This window comes from Plecotus auritus (assembly GCF_963455305.1).
Source record: "Plecotus auritus genome assembly, chromosome: 1".
Lineage (NCBI taxonomy): Eukaryota > Metazoa > Chordata > Mammalia > Chiroptera > Vespertilionidae > Plecotus > Plecotus auritus.
The window spans coordinates 127,162,808-127,188,473 of record NC_137770.1 but is presented as its reverse complement, the minus strand read 5'-3'; the positions used below and the strand labels follow the sequence as shown (position 1 = coordinate 127,188,473).

At 36.9% G+C, this 25,666-nt stretch overlaps 1 pseudogene across 1 annotated transcript; it reads right to left on the bottom strand.

Annotated features, from left to right (window-relative positions):
• Window positions 1-8,614: 8,614 nt before the first annotated feature.
• Window positions 8,615-9,523, bottom strand: LOC308247671 (vesicle-trafficking protein SEC22c-like; annotated as a pseudogene). Its single transcript has one exon. The product of its transcript is annotated as a vesicle-trafficking protein SEC22c-like (transcript).
• Between the last annotated feature and the right edge of the window lie 16,143 nt (window positions 9,524-25,666).

Sequence of the window (25,666 nt, the reverse complement as noted above, 5' to 3'; positions counted from 1 at the left end):
CAAACAATAACTTTATTTAAAATAATGAATATTTATTATGTGAGCTTCCCTTTTGTTGCATTGTAGGAAGCTCTGCACAAATAACCCCTGATTTCCCCATATAATGTTCAAAGATGCAACCAGTTATTAAGAGGTAATGACAATGAAAGAAAAAATCACATAGTTCAAGGTAACAGCATTATAGAAGCCTTCACCCACTCGAAATGATCTAAATTTGGTATCAAACTTCTGATCTAAACTTGAGAATGTCATTCACAATAAATAAATACCTAAATAAATAAGTTACAGAGTTATAGTTATATTGGAAAATCAAAAAGCATTATTCTCTTAACATAATACTCTCCAAAGGGGTTAGTGGGTAAAAAGGGCAATATATTTACTACTTTCAACAATAAAAATTAAGAAAATAATAAAGTAAATTACAGATGTCAAAAAAAAAGCATTGTTCTCAATAGAGCTGAATTTATATTATATGAGAACTACATTTGATCTAGACTTGGAAAGATTTAGAAAGTGCCATCCAGTCACATTCACTTTATAGCTAAATGAGGAATCTGAGATCTTTTGTACTAAATAAGAAAAAGAAGGGAAGTTGAAAGATAATATTGGCTTTGGAATTAGTTAACCTGGATTTGAAACCAAGCTACAATGTCATTTGAGTTTTTTGGAGTTTTATTTTCTTTTTCTGTAAAATAATACCTCATAGTATTGTTTTGCTAATTAAGTTGTGTAAGATAATGTTAAACCTTACCTCTATGCTATGCTCTTGGAAAACAGTAGTGGGTTCAGAAAGATTGTCTATACTTGTTTATGCTCCTTCTCATTTACACATATATCCACTGTAGAATAATATCTTCCCTATCACTCATTGAAAGTGCTCTCATCAAGAAAATAATGACATTTGTCTTATGAGCTCTAATGGATACTTTTCAATCACCATTTTATTTGATCTCTCAGCAGTATGTGACTATGCTAACATCTGGAAACACTAACTGAAATCCTTTACCTATGCTTTGCCAGATTTCAGTCTGTTACTCTGATCGCTTTTGTTCAGTATTTTAAGGATGCCCATTTCATTTTTTCTATTAAATACAGATATTATGTTTTTTCCCTTTTCCATTACTTTTATTATATTCCTGGATCCAAAGAACCATCAAATAAGTTTTAAGGAAAAAACTTTAGTGCCCCAAAGGGTTCCCATCTACCTAAAAAAAATAAATAAATAAATAAACCAAAATACATTCGAAAAGCACAAAGGTTCAAAGGTGAAAAAATATATTACTTATGTATATGCTTCTTGAAAATAAAAGTGTCTGATGTCCTTTAATAAGAAAATAAAAATAGGGGAACTTTGGACAGAAGGGGTTTTATGATAAGCAGTTGTGGTTGATTATATTATTTATTCAAGGTTATTATATCCTCTCTGCCCATGCCATACTTTTCTGTAAGAGAAATATATTTTTTCATTGACCTTTGTTTTGGCCATGTGACTTCATTTGGCCAATGAAAAATGATTTGGCCTAATGTATACATCGTCTAAGTAGAATTTTTTATATTCTTGCATGATTTGATTCTATCCTCTTACTCTCCCTCTTCACCATGTGAAAAGCATGTACCAGATTGTGCCTACTTCTTTACCCTGGATTTCAGATTGAGAGGACACATGGAAGTGAGCCTTGCTAAGTACAGTTGAGACCTGACAACTCAGTACAGCCATAGCTAAACAATAACTTCACATAGTAAAAATAGATGTTTAATGAGTATCTTAGTCTGTTTAGACTGGTATAACTAATTGTCATAGATTGGTAAAAAAAAAAAAAAAAAAAAAAAAAAAAAAAAAAAAAAGACAAAACAAAACATATTCCTCACAGTTACAGAAGCTGTGAAGTCCAAGATCAAGCAGATGTGGTGTCTGGCAAGAACCCTCTTCTTGGTTTGCAGATGGCTATTTCTGGTTGTATCCTCACATGATTAGGGAGAGGCAAAGGGAAGGGAGGGATATGCTCCCTCATTTCTCTTTTTATAAGGGCGCTAATCCCATTAATGAAGCTTCACCCTCATGACCACACCTTGTAATTTCATCAAAAATTGGAGGGTTAGTGCTGGAAGCCAGTTCCAGCAAGTCATAATTGCAAAAGTTTCATCAAAAGGTTGATGGAACTTGGGGACTCAACAAGGGCTGAGTCACATATGTTATCACCTGTTGGGACTGGCTGAAGGCATTTCCCCCAAACCTGAATAGGATGATTGCTTGCTGCCAGACAGCTCAGGGCATTTTAATCTACATGTTATTGCCTCCTACTGGCCAAACAACTGAACAGCCATAGGCTATTCCCAAATCTGACAATGCTTCTGTAGGAAACCCTACCCTTTGAAGTGTATATCTCCACCTTGCCTTAGGACAAATTGTGTTAATAAAAAGCAAGGGGTCCTGAGACAAAGAGAACTTAGCTCCTTTAGCTAGGATCCTCTGATCCCCAATGCCTTTCAAAATTATCTCTCATCTTTGGACTCTTACTTAATCTATGCACAGCCTTCTCCAGGTTCCAGAACCCTTCTAGATGCTGGATCAAGACCCACTGGCATTAAATGTCGCCCAACGTCCGGCATTAATTGGCGCCTGAAATATGAACAATTTGGAGATGAATCATTAGCCTGAGCGGATAAAACAGAACCAGTGATGATGTGCATAGAGCCCATGTCAGCTTCGGAAGCCCGCGGATCCACAAGTGCATGGGTGATACTTTGTGTTTAAGTCAGATTATAATGGGGAAAAATTTGGTTAAAAGGCAAAATTATAAATAAATTGGAATATCAAAAGGTACTTTTTAAAAAATGTGGTTTCTTGTTCAAATTAAAATTCTAATTTGTATTTGGAATCGAAAATCTGTAATAAGAAATAAAACCCCGCTGCTGAATCCGCCTCTGGTGCAGAGAGATTCAACGGTGGCTGGAGATGGCAGAGCTATTAGCTCTCCTGCAAAAAGACTACTTAAAGTTTTGTTTAAAAATTACCAAAGAACTCGCTGGAAAATGCAAAAATTGGCTAAGGTCATCTTGGGTGCTAGTAATTACTTTGGAAAGCGAAATAAGAAAAAATTTAAAATCTGTCTTTTTCTATTAAAAATCTGTCTTTTTCTACATGCCTTTAATTGGGAAAGAAGTAAGGCCAAACCAAAGCAAGCAGGATGTGGGAGAAGGGAGACATGTGGATATCCAATATGGGCGCCCACTCCCCTAGTATGCTAATTTAAAGTCTCCTTCTTGCCATAAAAGTTTTAAAAAATGTAAAAATGCATCTGGAACTTCTGTACTCGTAGGGAGAGAAAGCTGGCTTAGGACAAAATGTGCACACAGTCCGATTTTGGATTTTAATAAAGTCTTGAACTAAGCTTAACTCTCTTTACAGAGTAGAAAGACCTGGTGTAGAAAGACCAGGACTGTTTTTTTCCTAAGAAAGATGGATAATTTGACCCAGGGAAAAATACAGGCTAGGTTCAAGCAACAAGATTGGTATTTCCATAATAAAGAAATGCTAATGAACCACATTAAAAAATTAATGTTAAGGTTGCCAAGAAAATCAGTAAATTGTCTCTGTTACAAAAATTTGCCACAGAAAATGCCTTAAAATAATTATAATTGGATTTGAACCTCAAAATTTGTTGAACATAGATAAATAATATATTGGTTATAATGATCTAAGGAGCCCAGGTAAAGACTGGATATGCCCTTTGTTAATTAGGAAGGAGCTAGTCACCCTTCCCCCAGCAGAACAAGCAGGTAGGCCAAAGTTTCCCACCAGCAGCCATCTTTAAGGACAATTTTGCATTTGAATACCTACAAGTTTGTTTCTCAACTTCTCCAGCAGAAAAAATATGGTCGGTTTAAAGTCCATCGGCTAGGCCCTTGCGAAACCTGTTTCGCGAGCCTCAAACGTGGTTTTCCAGAGCCACTGACAACTTAAAAGTAAATTTTATTAAATCAAATGATAAAAACCTGTTCAACAATCTGAATTTGCTTCATGGAAAATCTAGAGGACAAAATTAAAGCTATTGATTGATTATATCTTGTATTTTTGAAAATTATTCTTAAAAATATGAAGTGTTATTAATCTAAGAACTGCTAAATATTTGACTTGCCAGCTTTAAAAGTTCAAGATTCAAATTAAATTGGGAGAAATTGTATAGTTGTGGTAACTAAATAAATAAAAGTATAGAAATTTATTTTTGAAAAAATGATTTTTGTGTTTTCTTTGAAAATATTAGGAATTCAAAATATGTTGCTTATTAGTCTAATTAAATAAGAAGGATTAATTCTGTGATGTCAACCAAATTTTTAATTAAAAACAGTTAAAATTTAATTGATATCTTAAGATAATTATAAAAATATTATAATCATATATATATATATATATATATATATATATATATATATATACACACACATACACACACACACACACACACACACTAGAGGCCCGGAGCATGAAATTCATGCATGCCCCAGGGGGTGTGTCCCTCAGTCTAGCCTGCACCCTCTCCATCTTGGACCCCTCTCACAATCCAGGACTACTGGCTCACAACTGCTCACCTGCCTACCTGTCTTATTGCCCCTAACTGCTTCTGCCTGCCAGCCTGATCACCCCCTAACTACTCCCCTGACAGCCTGATCGACACCTAACTGCTCCCCTGCCAGCCCGATTGCCCCTAACTGCCCTCCCCTGATGGCCTGGTTGCCCCCAAGTGCCCTCCCCTGCTGTCCTGATTGCCCACAACTGCCCTCCCCTGCTGGCCATCTTGTGGCGTCCATCTTGTGTGTTGGAGTGATGGTCAATTTGCATATTACTCTTTTATTAGATAGGATATTTGAGGTCTTTCCAAGTTAAATTTAACCGAGGGATGGTTTTTGGAAAACTCCAAGGGCCTGGAGTAATTAAAAAATTTTGTTCTCTCTTCTTAAAGGAAATATTTTAAATTTAGCCAATCTAATATACTTGAGATCACATAGAAAGCTTTATCAAATGAAAATTAATCAATATATTATATATATATATATATATATATATATATATATATTTTAAATGTTATGAAGGTTTTGGCCTCTAAGGAGGGCAAAATAAAGTAACAAAATATTTCATAAAATCCAACAGCAGAATTTTAAGATGGAATTTTAATAACAAAAGCCACTAGACACCTGCATTTTAAACAGGCTGGAGGTTGGGCAGCATTTGTTCCTTGTGAATCAGATGTAAAAGTTTACTAAGTTTACTTTGCTTTTTTAATAAAAGATACCCACTTTAATTACTTAATAAATTAGCTTTTTTAAATATAATCAAAGTCTCATATAAATTAAGTTATATGAGAAGCCAAAATCTTTGTAAGCAATTTAATCCTAGTAAAGTCTAAGTTACTGAGGCTTCCCATAATCATTCTGTATATGCAAATAAGCTAAAGGGAATACTCTTTAAAAATAAAATTCTAAGCTTATAAAAAGGAGAAATTTTAAAATTTTGAAATCTCTGGCAGTAATATTTACAGGGTAAACTAAAGATTGTTGTTAAAATATAAAATCTAACTATAATAGTACTTACCATGACTGTAAGGGAACTTGTTTAATGTGACATGGCCTGGCACTATCAGTCAGCATCAAAAAGCAACTATGTTTGTTACATTTGTTGTTTTGTGTAAAAAAAGAAAGACAAAGTTTTTTTTAAATTAAAACCAAGTGAGGCCTGAAAATCACTCTGGAAGGAAATAAAGAGAGGTTTCCTTCAAACATCTGAAGAACTGTAATTAAAAGTCAATATATTAGGTCTCATAAAGAAAAGTAAATAATTTGTACTTTTTCCTCGCAGACAAAGTTTATGTAAAGTTACTCTAAGACTAATTGCAGAAATTTAATTAATGTCATTTACTGTCCATAACCTAGGACAAGTAAAGTTAATAAAAATTAACCTTATTTCAGATTCATTTAAATTGGCTGAGTGAAATAAGTGAATATTCACAAGAAAACTTAATTGTATGGGACAAAAACCTATTCCTGAAGTATTAACTAAATTTTTTATTGATGGTTCATCTCATAGTAAACTTGCTTAACATGCAATTAATACAAAGCAGTCATATTTCTGTCAAAAAAATTAAATTAAAAGTTATCAAGATTATAAAATTTCCAAAAGCCTACCAATATTTAAATCAAAAAAGGGGGGATAGTGGAAAAATATCCTGTAAGAAAATTACATCAAGCCTTAATTGCTTCAAATTTTTACTTTGAAAATTATTTTTCACTTGTAATGCTGATAGCAAGACACCCATGAAAACACACATGGTGTCAGAATAAGCCAAAGGAAAAGTGTTTGGGCAAAATGAGAAAAAAATCCCAAATCTAATTTATAGAAAAGATTCTTTTATTAACCTTTGGTTGAGAATATGTTTGTATATTTCCAGAAAACTCCTCCAAGCCTGTGTGGATTCCTGCAACAAGGTATCCCAGAGAGGAACTGACTGGAATGCTCCAGCCACAGAATAGCAGTGGCCCCCGAGAACAGAGGAGAAACAGTCCAGAAATGAAGATAGTGAAGATGCCTTGCCATAATAGCAGTCAGAAGCTGTGCGTTGCTGCAGGTCGGACTTTCATTGCCACCAAATGTCCACCATCCAGAACTAGAATATCATTGCTGACATGTACACATAAGGAACTGTTGGACATTGAAATTGGGACTCAAAGAACTGTTGGCCCAGAAAGAAACAGACTGCAGGCTAATTCCTTTAATGCCTGACAGCAATTTAAAGGGACTTGATAGAACTCTGTCCTTTCCTTTGAATTTAAAAATTTTAAAACATACATTCTTTTTTTTTTTTTTGAACTTTCACATCCAGATATTTTATTTGAGTAAAAATAGAAAATTCCATTATAAGAAAATAAAATCACTCTGGCAACATTTCCCCAACAGTTCCCAGCCACATACACTTGTTTTTCTTAAAGTGATACCAAGGTAGCTCAGTAACAACACACCACCAGGAATAACCAAGGACAGCCGAACCCACTGAAACAATATCCTTGCTTGCTCCTGGGCGCAATATCTCTTGCACTGATTTTCAACTTATAAAAACTATCAAAATAGGATTTTAAAATTTATCAAGCCAAAACCGGTTTGGCTCAGTGGATAGAGCGTCGGCCTGCGGACTCAAGGGTCCTGGGTTCGATTCCGGTCAAGGGCATGTACCTTGGTTGCGGGCATATCCCCAGTGGGAGGCGTGCAGGAGGCAGCTGATTGATGTTTCTCTCTCATCGATGTTTCTAACTCTCTATCCCTCTTCCTTCCTCTCTGTAAAAAAAATCAATAAAATATATTAAAAAAAATTTATCAAGACTACATAATTCTAGTCCAAGTATTCCATACAATTGTGGTTGAGCTATTCGGATCCCAGACTTCTACCAAGAACAATCTAGGGGCAAGCTTCCAAAATGGCTCCTGAATGGTACTGGACAAGCTAAGATCTGACTCAGAGCCACATTTTGGGAAACTATGATCAATCAGCATTTTGACAGGGAGATAAAGAAAAGCTTTTATGAACACAGGATTAATTACATATTTGTAAAGCTTTTAAAAAGTTAACACCTACTGAACTCTTATTCATAAAAAATGAGGCCCTTGACCCAATTAAGATGACTGGGAAAGGTGGAAAGGAGTGATTAATTTGGGAGGTCTTCTGGGAACAGGTACACAGGGTCAAGGGGTTCATCATTAAAATGACAGGCCCCGGCTGCGGTGTGCAAGGCTGAAGGCAGCAGCCTCTCCCACCTGCGTCTCTAAAGTGCGCCTGCGTGAATCCGTGTGGCTCCCCTGCTCCCATTCACGACCCACGGCAAGGAATCTTGCTCAATTAATTTTTAAAATATTCAGATATGCCCTGCAAATACATACAAAACATTGTCGTACCCACACTGTCCCACCACCATACAAGGTTATATTTATAAATTAAATAAACTGAGCTTTCTTAACCATTTTCTCAGCTTAAGTCTGCCCTTACCCTAAATGTAGATAAGTCCAATTAATATCCAAAATTTATTTAACTGTTCTAAAAGTAGCATATTGATAACTATTCCAAGTTATCAAAAATGTAAACAAAATTTATCTTGCTTAATTCATGAACCATATTTTTGAGTTTTTAATTCACCCTGTACTGACCCTCAAAAAAACCTAATCAAGTCACATGGAGACTGAAACGCTGATATGGATTTGATCGCGGTTCCTCAGAGACAACTGCCTATCACTAAAACTAGCACTACTGAATCTAGTGGTTTATTGCATCATTCGGTTTAAAAGACCAAAAGAATTCCCTTCTGGTCTTCCAATATGCTCTGTCTGAATTGAGCCCAGCGTCTGCTGTCCTAGGTCAACGTGCCGAACTGCAGAGCCGGCAGTAATGCTCCGCTCGATACTGGGCCTGGGCATTGAGTGACCTCATGCCTCCACTGCACCTGTTAGAAGTCCCCAGTCTCGCTCAGTCCAGTCTGGTCAAAATGAACTTCAAGGATGGAAACTTGAGGTGAAGTTGAGAAGCCAAAAGGAAAACACAGATGACCCTCGTGTGAAAATTGAAGGGCCCGTTCCTCACACTCCACAGTCAGACGGCTTCTCCTGGAGCTGCCCCGTCAGTATCTGGTGCGAAGACAGAAAAGCCACGCCCACATGGAAGAGGATCTGCCAGAGGTTCCTCAGCCCGTGCAGGTACACGTTGCCCAGGTAAATAAAGAGCAGCATCAGCATCACCTTCGTCATCCTGGCTGGACTGTAGACCAGGTACAAGTAACACTGGAAAATGCAGGCTACGAAAGGAATAAGAAAAGCCAGAACATTTGCAATTTCCTCATGTAACCTGTAAAGAATGCTCTGCAAGGTGAATTCCACGAATGAGATTCAGAGCGGCGCACATAATGTTGAGGACAAGGGAGAGGACACCCAGGGCTGTCACTGGTTCCATTAGGAAGTTAGAAGCAGGCTCCAAGGGCATCTGCGTGTGACCGTTTATCACCCCATTTGCCACATCTGGGTCCTCCAGAGTGAGAACCGCTGGAGGCTGGAACTCCAGCTCCTCCTGAATCTTTTCTAAGCTGCTGCCCATCTGAGTGGAACTTGCATAGTTAAAATGCCACTTCACTTTCTGAATGATGTTGTCGAATTCCAGAAAGGCATATGGCCTGGAGGCTAGGCCAATGCAAGTGGTGTCATAGGAAGCTGTGAATTCCCACCACAAGGTCTCCAGGAAGCAGAAGGCCATGGCTGCTGGGCACCAGTGGGAGCAGATAGCCATGCAGGCCACATCCCCTGAAGAAGAAAAGTGTGTACTGAAGTCACGTCCTTGTGCAGAACCTCAACCTGGATTCTGGGCCAGTCACAAGGCTAAAGTCTTGAGCCATCTCCTGATTTCCAGAAACTCTTGGGTGTGGTAAAAGTCAGTGAGGCCGAGAGGGGCAGTCCATCCCTCACCCTTACCACACAGGCAAAGAGGATCAGGGACATGGTCCGCAACAGAAGTCATGAGGACACCTCTCCCGGACGGCAGCCTCTGGGAGTCAGGAGCCTCCCTCCACACTGCCGTGCCACCCACCGCCTCGTCCGCTACCTTAGCCCACAGGGCAGACCCAGCCCAGGTCACTGGCAGCCCAGGCGCAGGTCTAAAACATACATTCTTGTTAAATTTAAAAAATGAAAAGGGGTGAGAGGTTAGAACTTTAACATATAAATTTGGAGGGAACTCAAGCTTTCAGTTTATAATACTGAGATATAGATAATGCTTGCTATTACTGCAAAGATAAACTAATGAAATATTAAAACAATTAAACATGTAGTTAAATGTGAATGATTTTGTTGTTCAAATGCAAGCACATTTAAAAAACCATTCATTAGAAACAACTAATCTATAATTCAATTGTTAATTGTATAAGCCATAATAGGTATACATTTATTTTAACAAAAACAAGAACATGAGTTAATATTTGGTAAAACATGTTAAGTTTTTTTAAAATATATCTTATTGATTTTTTACAGAGAGGAAGGGAGAGGGATAGAGAGATAAAAACATCGATGAGAGAGAAACATCGATCAGCTGCCTCCTGCACATCCCCCACTGGGGATGTGCCCGCAACTAAGGTACATGCCCTTGACTGGAATCAAACCTAGGGCCCTTCAGTCCACAGGCAGATGCTCTATACACTGAGCCAAACCAGTTAGGGCAACATGTTAAGTTTTTAATGTACCTAAAGAGGAATAAAAGATATATTATTATTAATTTCAAAAATTAGAAAAAATACTGGTGAAAATATAAGCAATGAAATATAAACATACAATACATCTTATCTATACTAATAAAAGGGTAATATGCAAATTTGTCATGATGCCCTCACAGTAACAACAGAACAGCAGGCTGCTTGGGGTGACCAGGCTGGCAGGGGGGAGTGAGGGGAGACCAGACCAGCAGAAGGGCAGTTGGAGGCGAACAGGCAGGGAGGGGCAGTTGGGGGTGACCAGGCCAGTGGGGATGGCAATGAGGGGCAATCAGGCCAGCAGGGGGGCCAGTTAGGGGTGACCAAGCCAGCAGAGGGAGACAGTGAGGGGCAACCAGGCCAGCAGGGGTGGTAGTTGGGGGTGAACAGGCGGAGGGGCAGCTGGGGGTGACCAGGTCAGTGGGGGAAGCAATGAGGGGTGATCACGCTGGCAGGGGGGGCAGTTAGGGGCAACCAAGCCAGCAGAGGGGGGCAGTAGGGGTGACCAGGCCAGTGAGGGGGGCAGTTGGGGACAACCAGGCTGGCACGGGGGGGCAGTTGTGGGTGACCAGGCTGGCAGGGTGGGGAATTTGGGGGTGACCAGGGTGGCTGGGGGAGGCAGTTGTTTGGAGTCAGTGGTCCCGGATTGTGAGAGGGATGTCCAACTGCAGGTTTTTGGCCCAATCTCTGGGATCGGGCCAAAAACCGGCAGTCAGACATCTCCTGAGGGGTCCCAGATTGGAGAGGGTCCAGACTGGGCTGAGGGGACTCCCCACTGTGCATGAATTTCATACACCAGGCCTCTAGTATAATATATATAATGAAAAATAAATTATAAGTTATTGGAATATGTAAAAAGAAGAAAGTATAGGTCATTTGAAAAATCACAGAAAACAAACTAATAACAAGAATGAATAAAATATGCTGATAATGATCATAATAATTAACTTTTAATAACATACATAATAACAAGGTTTATTGCATATCTGCCATTCACTGAGCATGCATTAAGAATTTAACATGCATTTTCTCAACCTTTATATGATTATGAGGTAGGCACTATTATTAAGCCTGTTTATAATTTTGGTTTGCAAGACATAAATCTAAAAGAAAATGACTATGATTGTTCAAATACACAAAAACCTATGAAAAAGTTAGGTAGCAGAATTAACTTATACTCACAAAGCAATGCAAAAATAAAATTAGGAAAAAATAAAATCTCTACATTAATTAATAAACTATGTGGTGCATAGTGAAGATTTTTAATTGTGAATATCTGTTAGTTATGTAATATCTGAATGTATAAAACTAAAACTACTGAAAATATCAGAAGAAAATAATAGAAATTCAACATTGAGCCCTAACCGGTTTGGCTCAGTGGATAGAGCGTCGGCCTGTGGACTCAAGGGTCCCAGGTTTGATTCCGGTCAAGGGCATGTACCTTGGTTGTGGGCACATCCCCAGTAGGAGGTGTGCAGGAGGCAGCTGATTGATGTTTCTCTCTCATCGATGTTTCTAACTCTCTATCCCTCTCCTTTCCTGTCTGTAAAAAATCAATAAAATATATTTTTTTTAAAAAAAGAAAAGAAATGCAACATTGGTGGAAGACAATAAAGAAGTCTTAATCTATAACAGAAAAAATAAACTATTATAGTTTATTAAGCAAGTATGATTAGTACATATATTTTAATGTACTAGAGCAGTGGTCGGCAAACTCATTAGTCAACAGAGCCAAATATCAACAATACAACGATTGAAATTTCTTTTGAGAGCCAAATTTTTTAAACTTAAACTTCTTCTAACACCACTTCTTCAAAATAGACTCACCCAGGCCGTGGTATTTTGTGGAAGAGCCACACTCAAGGGGCCAAAGAGCCGCATGTGGCTCACGAGCTGCAGTTTGCCAACCACAGTACTAGAGGCCCAGTGCACAAAATTCATGTATGGCGGAGGGAGGGTCCTCAGCCTGGCCTGCACCCTCTCATAATCCAAGACCCTTCGGGGGACATCCAACTGCTGGTTTAGGCCTGATACTACAATCCTGGACCATTGGCTCCTAAGCACTGGCCTGCCTGCCTGATCACCCCTAACCACTCGCCTGATTGCCTGATTGGCCCTAACCACTGCCCTACCTGCCTAATCGCCCCTAATTGCTTGCCTGCCTGCCTGATTGCCCCTAACCACTCTGCCTCAGCCCCCGCCGCCTTGGCTTTGTCTGGAAGGACATCTGGAATGACATCCAGAAGGTCGTTTGGCAGTCCAGTCTAATTAGCATATTATGCTTTTGTTATTATAGATACTTGATAGGATATACTCATTTTAAACAGCCCTGAAAAATCAAAAAATTGAACACAAAATAGATTTAAAAACTGAATTCTGAAATGTAGCATGACATAGACCAATTCTCTCACCATAATGTTATGATACTAGAAATATGTCAATATTTGCAGCTCAACCCCTTGGCATTTATAAAACATTAATGAGTTAAATAAGCATTATTAGACAGTCCAATTATACAAATTTTAAAATAACATATAAAATATGACCTAAATGCTTTTTTGGATACATAATATTAATATAATAAAAAGTGTATGTACAAGTGAATATATATGTACATATATAAATATGGGTATATATGTAATATATATGAATGTATATGTATGTTATGAATATATATAGGGGTGGACAAAAGTAGGTTTACAATTATTCATATGGAAAAAGATATGCAGGTTATGATATTATAAAAAAAGAATAAACTCTGTGTTTTGTGTACTCACAACTACAAATCTACTTTTGTCCATTCCTGTATATACATGTGCACACACAACCAAACATACACATATGCATGTGTTGTATGTATATATTTTTTCACTCAGACATATGTAATTGGTCCAGTTCATTTTGTCCAGTCTAGAGATTGTGTAACTTGGGTCAGATGGTTACTCCTTGAAGTATTAGCTGTCTATAACAAAAAATATGGTTACTTTGAAGACAGACAAACTTTCTTTTGAGGGCAGGTAGTAGAACATTATAAAACATATATACTTTTAAATATTAAAAATTAAAAATTATGATATACCCCAAATATGTCCATTAGTAAAAATTGTAGCATTAAGTATCTATAATAAAAGCATAATATGCAAATCAGCTGAATGGCCAAATAGTGGAACGAATGTCCGGACGACCTTCCAGATGACCTTCTGGACTAAACTGGGGCTGCAAGGACTGAGGCAGTTGGGGCTGCGAAGGCCTACTCTTAAATAAATTTCATGCATCGGGCCTCTAGTGTTGTTACAAAGTTAGAAAAAATGAAATATGTTGATGTAAGCATTTAGTTTATTAAGTTAAAAAAATAAAATAAATCAACATAAAAGCAATAATCAGTGAAGTAAAACCAGGAAAGCTTAAGATGTAGTAAAAATTTTACATATAGTTATTTGAAGAAAATAGTAAGTACCACCTTGTCATGGAAGTTTTACCTGAAAACAAAAATAAAAAACTGGTTTGGCTCAGTGGATAGAGCATCGGCCTGAGGACTCAAGGGTCCTAGGTTTGATTCCGGTCAAGGGCATATACCTTGGTGTGGGCACATCCCCAGTAGGGGGTGTGCAGGAGGCAGCTGATCAATGTTTCTCTCTCATTGATGTTTATAACTCTCTATCCCTCTCCCTTCCTCTCTGTAAAAAATCAATAAAATATATTTAAGAAAAACAGGAAATGGACACAACTGGATTTTTTAAAAAGTGCTGAGTAGGCTAAAAATACAAGGACTATAGCTACAACAAATATAATAATCCAGTTGAAGTAGAAGATTTTTACGAAATATATAAATCAATAGGACTTACTCATTTTATATAATAAAAGGCTAATATGCAAATAGACCAATGGCAGAATATCTGCAGACTCTCAATGCAGGAGCTGTCCCCTGGTGGCCAGTGTGTTCCCACAGGGGAAGTGCTGCTCAGCCAGAAGCTGGGTTCATGGCTGGTGAGTGCAGCAGTGGTGGCAGGAGCCTCTCCTGCCTTCACAGCAGTCAGACAGTCCCCAAGGGATCCAGGACTGCTAGAGGGCACAGGCTGGGCTGAGGGACCCCCTTCTAAGTTCACAAATTTCATGTTATGATACTAGAAATATGTCAATATTTGCACCTCAACCCCTTGGCATTTATAAAACATTAATGAGTTAAATAAGCATTATTAGACAGTCCAATTATACAAATTTTAAAATAACATATAAAATATGACCTAAATGCTTATTTGGTTTCTAGTTACATAATAAAATCCCTAACTTTGGTGAATATATTTAAACTAGCAAGGAATTACAACAAAGTTTCTGGAACCAAAAAATTTCAAAGCAGAGTGATTTTTAGCTTTTATGAAATAGCTAATCTTATTCCATTTAAACTATTCTGCAGCATAGAAACTGTAATCAACTCAATTCATTTTGTGAAGTTAGCATATCCTTCATACTTAAATATTAGAACACAAAGGGAAATTATAAAAGACAAATCACAGTTAAGATCATGGATGAAAAACTCAAATTAAATAGGAACTTACAAACAAAGCCATCTAATAATAAATTTCAATTTAATAGGTTTTATCTCTAAAATATAGGACAGTTACTTAAACCTAATAAATTTGATACCTCATTAGGTATATTTTATAATACACTAAAATTATCAGTAAATTTGAGCAAACAATTCTGTTAAGAATTCTTAGAGGAGAGAAGATGGTGGCTGGCAGGATGGAGGTGAGGGAGAGGGTGTGAGTTACTGAGGCAGTGAAAGGAGAGTGTGTGAATGTGTGTGGTGTGTGTGAGTGAGTGAGGGACAGTTAAATCTGGCAGGAGTATCAGAGGCTGTCAGACCAGGCTCTCTTGGACAGGGTGCACCTACCATCACTGCGGGCAGACACCAGAGTCATGTCTTTCCAACGCACAGGCTTCCTGAGCCCACCACCCCAAAAGGCAGCACTGAGCACCAGTGACTTGACTCTCGGTGCGCAAATGCTGGGACTCTGTTTCTCATCATGTGTGCACCGGATCCCTGATTCTTAATGCACACATACTTAGTGCCAGTGACTCCAGTTCTCGGCACACCACACACACAGGGACCCTGATTCTTGTCATGAGGCTGCATCAAGCGACAGAGACTCTGATACTCGATTCTCCATGTGTGCACATGGGGACTCTGACACCTGGCATGCAGTAGGGGACTCTGATTTTCAGCACATGCCCATGGGGACTTTTTTTTCAGTGTGGCATGTGCAGGTCCCTGATTCTAGGTGTGTGCACGAGGCTGCACTGAGTGCCGGTGACTCTGATTATGGGCTTGCATGGAACCCACCGACCCACAACAGCCACAGGTCTTGGTGTCGGAGCTCTTCAGTGACACTCAGGTGGTGCGACGCTACCACTGCACATGGCTCAGACCCCTGCAACTAAGCATTTGGAACTTCTAGTGATAGAATGGAGAGACAAAGAAACAATCCCCAGAGGAAAGAAAAAGAGCAATCACCAAGAAAGGAAATAAAGAAAATAGAGGCATGCAATATGACAGAAAAATAATTCAGAGCAATGGTCATACAGTTCATAAACTGGATGGACTAGAAAATCAACAACCTATGCAAAAACCAGGAAGAAATCAAAAGTGATATAGCTACAATGAAAATACTATGGAAGGTTTCTATAGTAGACTAGAAGAAGTGGAGGACCAAATTAGTGAGTTAGAAGATAAGGTAGAGAAACAAGCCCAATCTGAACACCAACTGGAGAAAAAATTAAAAAGCAGGAGAAGAGCCTAAGGGAGCTTTGGGAAAACATGAAACAAAGTAACATATGTATAATAGGGGTGCCAGAAGGACAAGAAGAGCAGCAAGGACTAGAGAATCTACTTGAAGAAATAATGACAGAAAACTTCCCTGATATTGGTAAGAAAAAGTCACACAAGTAGAGAGTGCTAAGCAAGATGAATCCCAAAAGACCCACACCAAGACACGTCATAATTACAATAGCAAATGTTAACAACAGAGAGAGAAATTAAAGGCTGCAAGAGAGACACAGAGAGTTACCTACAAAGGATCTCCCATCAGATTATTAAATGATTTCTCAACAGAAACACACCAAGCTAGAAGGGAATGAAATGAAGTATACAAAGGGATGCAAAGCAAAGGACTGAATCCAAGAATACTCTATCCAGCAAGACTATCAATCAAAATTGAAGGGAAAATCAGAGCTTCACATACCAAAAAAAAAAAAAAAAAAAAAAAAAAGGCTATGGGAGTTTATCACTACCAAGCCGGCAATGCAAGAAATATTAAAGGAAATGCTGTAAAATTAAGAATAAACAGGAAGGAAGGAACACAGGCATAAAGTACAGAAATGGCTATAAACAAGTACCTATCAATAATAACATTAAACATAAATGGATTAACTGCTCTAATCAAAAGACATTAAGTGACTGAATGAATAAGCAAACATGACCCATATATATGCTGTGTACAGGAGACCCAACTCAGAACAAGGGACTCACACATACTGAAAGTGAAGGAATGGAAAAATATCTATCAGGCAAATGGAAATTAAAAAAAAAAAAACTGGGGTAGTAATACTTATAGCTGACAAAATAGACCTCAAAGTGAAGACCATAACAAGAGATAAAGAAGGACACTTCCTAATTCTAAAGGGATGGATACAACAAGAGGATTTAACTTGGGTAAACTTATAGCACCCAATGTGGGAGCACTCAAATACATAAAAAAAACTTCTGGAAGATATCAGAGGAGAGATAGACAGCAATACAATCATAGTAGGAGACTTTAATACCCCATTAACATAACTGGATAAATCCTCTAGACAAAAAAGCAAAGAAACAGCAATCCTAAATGACTCACTAGATCAGATGGACATAATAGACATCTTTAGACCATTCTACCCCAAAACTACAGGATATACATTCTTCTCAAGTGCACATGGGTCATTTTCAAAGACCACATATTGGGACACAGGCATAGTCTCTCCAAATTCAAGAAGACTGAAATCATATCAAGCATCTTCTCAGATCACAATGGCATAATATTAGAAATCAACTATAATAAAAATCATGACAAAAATTCAAACACTTGGAGGCCAAACAGCATGCTATTAAGCAACGATTGGCTTACCAAAGAGATCAAAGAAGAAATAAAAAAACGTCCTGGAAACAATGACAATGAAAAAACAACAATCCAAGATCTATGAGACACAGTGAAAGCAGTCCAGAGAGGGAAGGTTATAGCATTACAGGCCTACCTCAAAAAAAACAAGAAAAACTGATAATAAACCATCTAACTTTGCAACTTGAAGAATTAGAAAGAGACCAATAAGAAAAGCTCAGAGTGAGCAGAAGGAAGGAAATAATAAAGATCAGAGCATAAATAAATGACATAGAGACCAAAAAAAAAAAAAAAAAAAAAAAAAAAAAAAGAATACAAAAGATCAATGAAACCACCAAGAGCTGGTTCTTTGAAAGGATTAACAAGATTGATGAACCCTCTAGCCAGCCTCACCAAGAAGCAAAGAGAGAGGACCCAAATAAACAAGATAAAAAATAAAAGAGGTGAAATAACAAAAGACCCCACAGAAATACGAAGAATCATTAAAAAATACTATGAGCAACTCTATTCCAACAAACTGATCAACCTAGAAGAAATAGACATATTCCTAGAAAAATACGACCTTCCAAAACTCAACCAGGAGGAATAAAAAAATCTGAATAGGCCAGTAACTATGGAGAAAATTGAAGCAGTAATTAAAAAACTTTCAACAAACAAAAGCCCTGGACCAGACGACTTCACATGGGAGTTTTATTAAACATTCAAAGAAGAAATAAAACCTATCTTCTTCAGACTATTCAAAAAAATTCAAGAGGAAGGAGCCCTTCCAAGCTCTTTCTATGAAGCCAGCATTACCCTAATCCCAAAACCAGATATAGACAATACAAAGAAAGAGAATTACAGGCCAATATTCCTCATGAACATAAACACAAAAATTCTCAACAAAATTCTGGCAAATCAAATCCAGCATTACATTAGAAATATCATACAACATGACTAAGTGGGATTTATTCCAGGGATGCAAGGATGGTACAATATCTGCAAATCAATAAACATGATACACCACATAAACATACTGATAAATAAAAACCATGTAATTATATCCATTGATGCAGAAAAAGCATTTGACAAAATCCAACACCCTTTCTTAAAAATAACTCTCAGCAAGGTGGGAATAAATAAAAAAACATATAACCATATCCATTATGCAGAAAAAGCACTTGACAAAATCCAAAACCCTTTTTTAAAAATAACTCTCAGCAAGGATCATACTTCAACATAATAAAAGCCATTTATGACAAACACACAGCTAACATCATACTCAATGGCAAAAAGTAAAATCATTTCCCCTAAAAACAGGAACAAGACAGGGATGGCCACTCTCACCACTCTTGTTTGACATAGCACTGGAAGAACTAGCCATTGTGATCAGACAAGAAGAAGAAATAAAAGGCATACACATTAGAAAAGAAGAAGTAAAACTATCCTTATTCGCAAATGACATGATATTATACATAGAAAGCCCCAAAGTCTCCATCAAAAAACTACTAGACTTAATAACTGAATTTGGTAATGTAGCAGGATACAAAATTAACACCCAGAAGTCTATGGCTTTTCTATACACCAATAATAAACTCACAGAAAGGGAAAATAAAAAAAGCAATCATATTTACCATTGCAACAAAAAAGTAAGATACCTAGGAATCAATTTAACCAAGGAGATAAAGGACCCGTACTTGGGAAATTTTAGGACACTGAAAAAAGAGATAGAAGAAGACATGAACAAATGGAAGAATATACCATGTTCATGGATTGGTAGAATCAACATCATTAAAATGACCATACTACCCAAAGCAATCAATAGATTCAATGCACTCCTTATTAAAATACTAACAGCATACTTCAAAGACCTAGAACAAACTTTCCAAAAATTCATCTGAAATAATAAAAGACCCTGAATAGCCACAGCAATCTTGAGAAAGAAGAACAATGTTGGAGGGATCACAATACCAGATATCAAACTATACTACAAAGCCACAGTTCTCAAAACTGCCTGGTACTGGCACAAGAACAGACATATAGACCAGTGGAACAGAACAGAGAACCCAGAAATTGACAAAAGTCATTATGCTCAATTAATAATTGACAAAGGAGGCAAGAGCATACAATAGAGTCAAGACAGTCTCTTCAATAAATGGTGTTGGGAAAATTGGACAGCTACTTGCAAAAAAAAATGAAACTACACCACTAACTTATACCATGTATAAAAATAAAACTCAAAATGGATCAAGGACTTAGACATAAGATGGAAAACCATAAAAATCTTAGAAGAAGCAATAGGCACCAAAATAGCAGAATTTTTTGTAGCAATATCTTTACCAATACAGCTCCAAGGGCAATGGAAACCAAAGGGAAAATAAACAAATGGGACTACATCAAAATAAAAAGCTTCTGCACAGCAAGAGAAACCATCAACAAAACAACAAGAAAGCCAACTGCATGGGAGAACATATTTGCCAATGTTATCACCCATAAGGGTTTAATCTCCAACATTTACAGGAAACTCATACAACTTAATAAAAGGAAGACAAACAACCCAATCAAAAAATGGGCAACGGACCTAAATAAATGCTTTTTGAAAGAGGACGTAAGGAAGGCCAAGAGACATATGAAAAAGTCACTAATCTTCTGAAAGATGCAAATCAAAACAACAATGAGGTACCATCTCACACTGTCAGAATGGCTACATCAACAAATCAACAAATGACAAGTGCTGGAGAGGATGGAGAGAAAAAGGAACCCTTCTTCACTGCTGGTGGGAATGCAGACTGGTGCAGCCACTGTGGAAAAGAGTATGGTGTTTCCTCAAAAAATTAAAAATGGAACTCCCATTTGACCCAGTAATCCCACTTCTAGGAATATATCCCAAGAAAACAGAAACACCAGTCGCAAAGGATATATGTACCCCTATGTTCATAGCACACAATTTATAATAGCTAAGATTTGGAAACAGCCTAAATGCCCATCAGCAGATGAGTGGATTAGAAAACTGTGGTACATCTACACAATGGAATACTATGCTGCTATAAAAAAGAAGAAATTCTTACCATTTGCAAAAGCCTGGATGGAATTGGACAGCATTATGGTAAGTGAAATAACCCAGTCAATGAAAGGTAAATACCACATGATCTCACTCATTTGTGGAATAGAAAGAACATTATAAACTGAAGAACAAAAATAGATACAGAGGCAAAGAAGCATTGAAGAGACTGTTAAACTATAGCAGAAAGGCAGGGGATGATTGGGGGGCATAAGAGATCAACAGAAGGACTTGTATGCATGCATATAAGCAAAACCAATGGACACAAGACACTGAGGGGCAGGGGTGAGGGCATGTATCGAGGAGTAGGGGAAGCCTGGGGGAGATCAATGGGGAAAAAAAGGAGACATATGTACTACTATTTGTAATACTTTAAATAAAATAAAATTTTTAAAAAATAATTCTTAGAAAAAATAAGTCAGTTAGAAAACATGAAATATTTTTCAATGATTGAAAAAGGCACTTATAAAAATAGAATATATATTCTTCTCAAGTATACCTGAAAACACTAACATAGACAGCAATCTAAAACTGAATCATTTGGGAAGGTTTACTCAAGATGAAAATTAACACAAAAGTATTTCTATAAATAGCATTTAATAGCATATAGATCAATTTTATACAAATTTACACTGTGAGAAACTTCAAATAAAAACTGAGTGGTTGTGATTCCATTACTATATAGTTTGGCCTTGTGAAAACCTCGGCCTTAGAGTATTCTGGCTACTGAAGCAGTGGAATTTCTTTAGATTTTCAAGGACATTTTTCTCCAGAACCTAACCTTTTGAGATGCAGACATAAAATTGAAGATGAAAACTATGCAGCTGAACTGATACTTGGTACTCAATAGACATGATTTTTATGGCTTACCTAAAATTTCTAAAACAAGCCAACATCCTAAATAATAATTTGTATATTTCTTGGCGATGATGTGGGAGGAAGGACATAAAGGAAGGAGAACGAGGCAAGCAGAGGAAATGGAGAGATCATTGACTAAACTGTTACTTATGAAAAATACTGGTAGGAAAAGATAGAAAGTTGTTTTGACAGGTAATTTATATGAACATCCCTTAAATAAATAAATACTCCCTTTACCATTTAATAGTTTCTTTTCTCTGTCTTGACTTTCTTGATACCGTTCTGCTCTTGGAATAATTAAATTCATAATTAATAGGAGGAAATATTAAAATCCTCCAATGTCAGCAAACATGACTTATAATCATTAATAGCATACCTAACAATAATACCATATTTTTCAGTTAAGATATGCCAAGCAGTAAGCTAAATGTCTTACATACATTTTCATATTCAATCTTCATGAACAATTTTATTAGCATTCCCATTTTATCAAGGACGTTTCTTTTGGAGGCCCACCAGAGTACTTGGAGGGATCAGACCTGCTACAGTACTCCTTCCGCTTCACTGTGATTGTTTAACACTAATTGTCCCCCAACTTGGAAACTTCTCCTTTGCATGTCTGGGAGGGATGACTAATGAATTCAATGTAATGACCATTAGTTCATGATCTAGTTTTAGGATTTGGAATGACATGTCCTAGGGTGACTTGCTCAGGTCTGGGGGTGAAAGAATTCCCTGGGTCAAAGTGGTGGTCATTGTTCTTTCTACTACCATCTGGCTTTCAGGAAGGACGTGGCTACCGAACTCTCTAGGCACTTCACACCACCTTAATTACGCTGTGAACCCAATATTGTATTAGGAACTATGGGGGGGATTTCACATTTGGTTGGCTCTGACCCACACACTTTGTTCAGTGTTTTGTATACTTTATCTTATATGTTTCAATACACAAAGAGCATCTGAATCTGCAAATAATTCATTTGTGGGTTTATTTACCCAAGCTTGGGGTTACTCTCACTGTCACATTTTTGAGGCATGATACAATGGTAATAGGTCATATCACCAACCCTGATGCAGGGCTTGTCTTCTAATAGGATTGTATCTCTTAAACATGGATGATATTCAACATATTTAACAATTATATGGAGAAAGCAACAACCAATCAGAACAGCTGCTAGAGTGGGGACTTGGTCAACTTTAAAAAAAAATAATTCTTTATTGTTGAAAATATTACATATGTCCCCCTTTTTCCCCCATTGACCCCCTCCAGCCCTCCCCCTCCCCCCCTACTCTCACTGGACAACTCTTGATGTGCCAGAAGTTCTCCATGGATTGTGGCAAAGTACTCAGAGTCTCTAGGAAGGAGTCATAGTGACCACATAGCACAAGTGACCCTCAGGGACTGGAAGGCTGCACCAACCCATAGGCAATCATTTCAGTAGTTAACAGCTGGCATAGGAAAAGATCAGCCCTGCCTTGGAACTACAAATTCACCTCACTTATGTGGCTGATTTCCTCTAAATGTACTAAATAAGGATTACATTTTACAATCTTGAAAATATAGACTTGGAAAACTAATTTAAATAATCAAGTTAGTAGCTTTAACAAGTTGAAACCAGTCAATCATTTTTGTTGCTGCATATCAAAAATTTTTTCTCTGATTCATCAAGCCAGAAAGCTAGCAAATACAGGTGTCTAGAACAAATTTGATAAAAGTAAGAAAGACACACATAATTAAAATCTCAAGGATGGGCTGCATAGGAAGACTGTAGTTTGTATTGCTCTGGGGACATCTGGAAATAATCCCTCAGATTTAGACTCTTCAACTGACACCTCACTTCATCATTGTTATCTGGTAAAATTTATTTTTATGTGTGTTCGTATTATCAATTTACTAAAAATATCCAAAATTTTTAGCATAAAATTGTTAAAGAATTAAGACATATTTTATTGTTAAATAAGTCACAACACAAATATTCTGCTTGAGGATAATAACTAAACTGCCTATAGTTATGTTTAAATATATGATATATAAAAGATTTAAAATAATTTTGATTACTTTATTCATCTTATATAGTTTTATCCTCTCTACTGTGAATTAAACAATTGTATATAATTCTCTTTAGAATTAAATACAATAGTGCTGTAGCTCTCATGAAGTGTAAAATGTGGAACAATAACACATAAAAAAAGAATGTATAAAAAGTGAAAGAAAACAATGTCTAATTTAATTACTTAAACAAAAACAAATATGTCAGGTGTCTATGGAAGAGATAAAGCTGGATAGGATCTTTAAATAAGCCTCAACAATGATATTCCCAGAAAAACTTCATTTTCACTCTGAAACAGCAAAGGATAAATGTCAGTAGGTATAAAATTATCATTTACAACAAAACTTAAACTTAGTCTAGGTTTCTGAAAGTGTTCAAGTTAGAATGTTTGGGATGCTGTAGTTATGACACTGCCCCTACAAGTTTTCCACTAATTTATTGCATCTTAAACATGCTGAAAGGCATTTTCTATAATTATTTTTAAATTTATGCCATTGGAAACAATGAAATTATTGATGGTGTGTGTACAATAGAATGAAATAATTTCATTAAACCTTTTGAACTGTTTGGAATTGATCCTAGAGTTAAAAAGTGGTTAGGTATAATTAATAATTGGATCAATCCTACTTTTTATGGTGTGTTTATGGATCCACAATGATTAGACACTTTTGAATATATAATGTAAGTTAAAACTTTTCTCATCAATATTTTCTGGGAGAAAAGCAAAAAATATTTTGAGCACTTGGAAGGGGTATCATTTAATTGACTATTTTTATATCTCTGCTATAGGAATTCCAGGATAATTTTATATATGCCATATTGATGATATAGATATCAATGGTATCAAATTATCTTTGACATAATCAAATATTCCTGCATTAACAAGGTAAAACAGCAAATTTCAAATGAGACTTATGTAGGAAATGCACAGAATAGTGTTTTCTATGAATTATTAGTTAATGAAAAAAAATTTAAAAATAAATTTTAATGACTAGATGATTAAAACTTTTCAATCATGAAAATTCTTGTTAAATATTGATAATGGAAAAGTCTATAACTTTATTTTAAAACATTTTCTTTACCATTTATTTAACAAATTGATAATTTTCTTATCACCTAGTTTCTAAATAGAAACTAATATTTCTCATTTTAGTTATATTTGGTTTTTTAAAAAGAATCATGTGGATAAGTTGTCTTAGTATAAAAATAAGCATATAAAATATTAATTTCTATAAACAAAATTCCACGTGTACATAAAAATTTTATTAATGCTATAAATCTATAAATTGTGTGACTTTATTTAAACCCAGGCCTGAAAAAATTTTCTCATACATGTGGTGCCTCCATAATACTTCTTGACTAAATTAATAAATAAAAGACAATAAAATATTACGTATTTTCCTCATCTGTGTACACATACCTTAAATTTGGAAGCCCTGAAAAAATGCTATGACCAGATATTTGCACTTACCCTTCTTTTGTATGTTGAATCTTATCAATCTTTATAAAACAAAAATCAAAGATTATCTTACAAATCATATAAATGATCAAGAAAGTAAATATTTCATAGATATCTACATGGAGATGCATGGTTTATTAGTATTTTGAGTTGCAATATTTAAATGGTTTATCTTTTATAATTTATTTAACATTTTCCTTCTAGCATGTAAAATAAGTGCTATATTATATATTAGTTATACCTGTCTAAATGTGGAATAGAGTAGAATAGTAAAACATTGGTCTAAAGTTCTGATGTGAAGTAGATGTCCTAAAAACTAATTTAAATCTAGAAAATTTTTCTAAATTATAAACACACATTTTCCAAAAAGCCAGAGATAAAAAAATAAGAGGACATCTCTATATATATAAAAGCCTACAATGGAATGATTAGAATGACTGGAATGACTGGTCGCTATGAGCACACTGATGACCAGGGGGAAGATGCTCAATGCAGGAGCTGCCCCCAGCCCACAGCCCCCGATCACCAAAGGTGACTGCAGGCCAACCTCCCAGTCTCTCCCCCAGCTGGCAGGCCCCAATTGCCTGATCAGGGCTGGGCCCCCCAGGCTGGGAAGAGGAACCAGGGGTTGGTGGTGGTGGACGTGGACCCTTTCCCAGTGAGGCCGAGGCCCAGCTCCCTCCTCGGGGCTGGCTGCCAACCTCTAGGGTCCCTCCCCCATTCCTCCCCCTGGCCATCAGGCACTGATTGGCCTACTGCCCACCTGCCACAGTGGCGGTTGCAGTTGCCCCCTCTCCCTGGCCAGCAGGTCCCTGTTGCCTGATTGGAGCCGGGCCTGGGC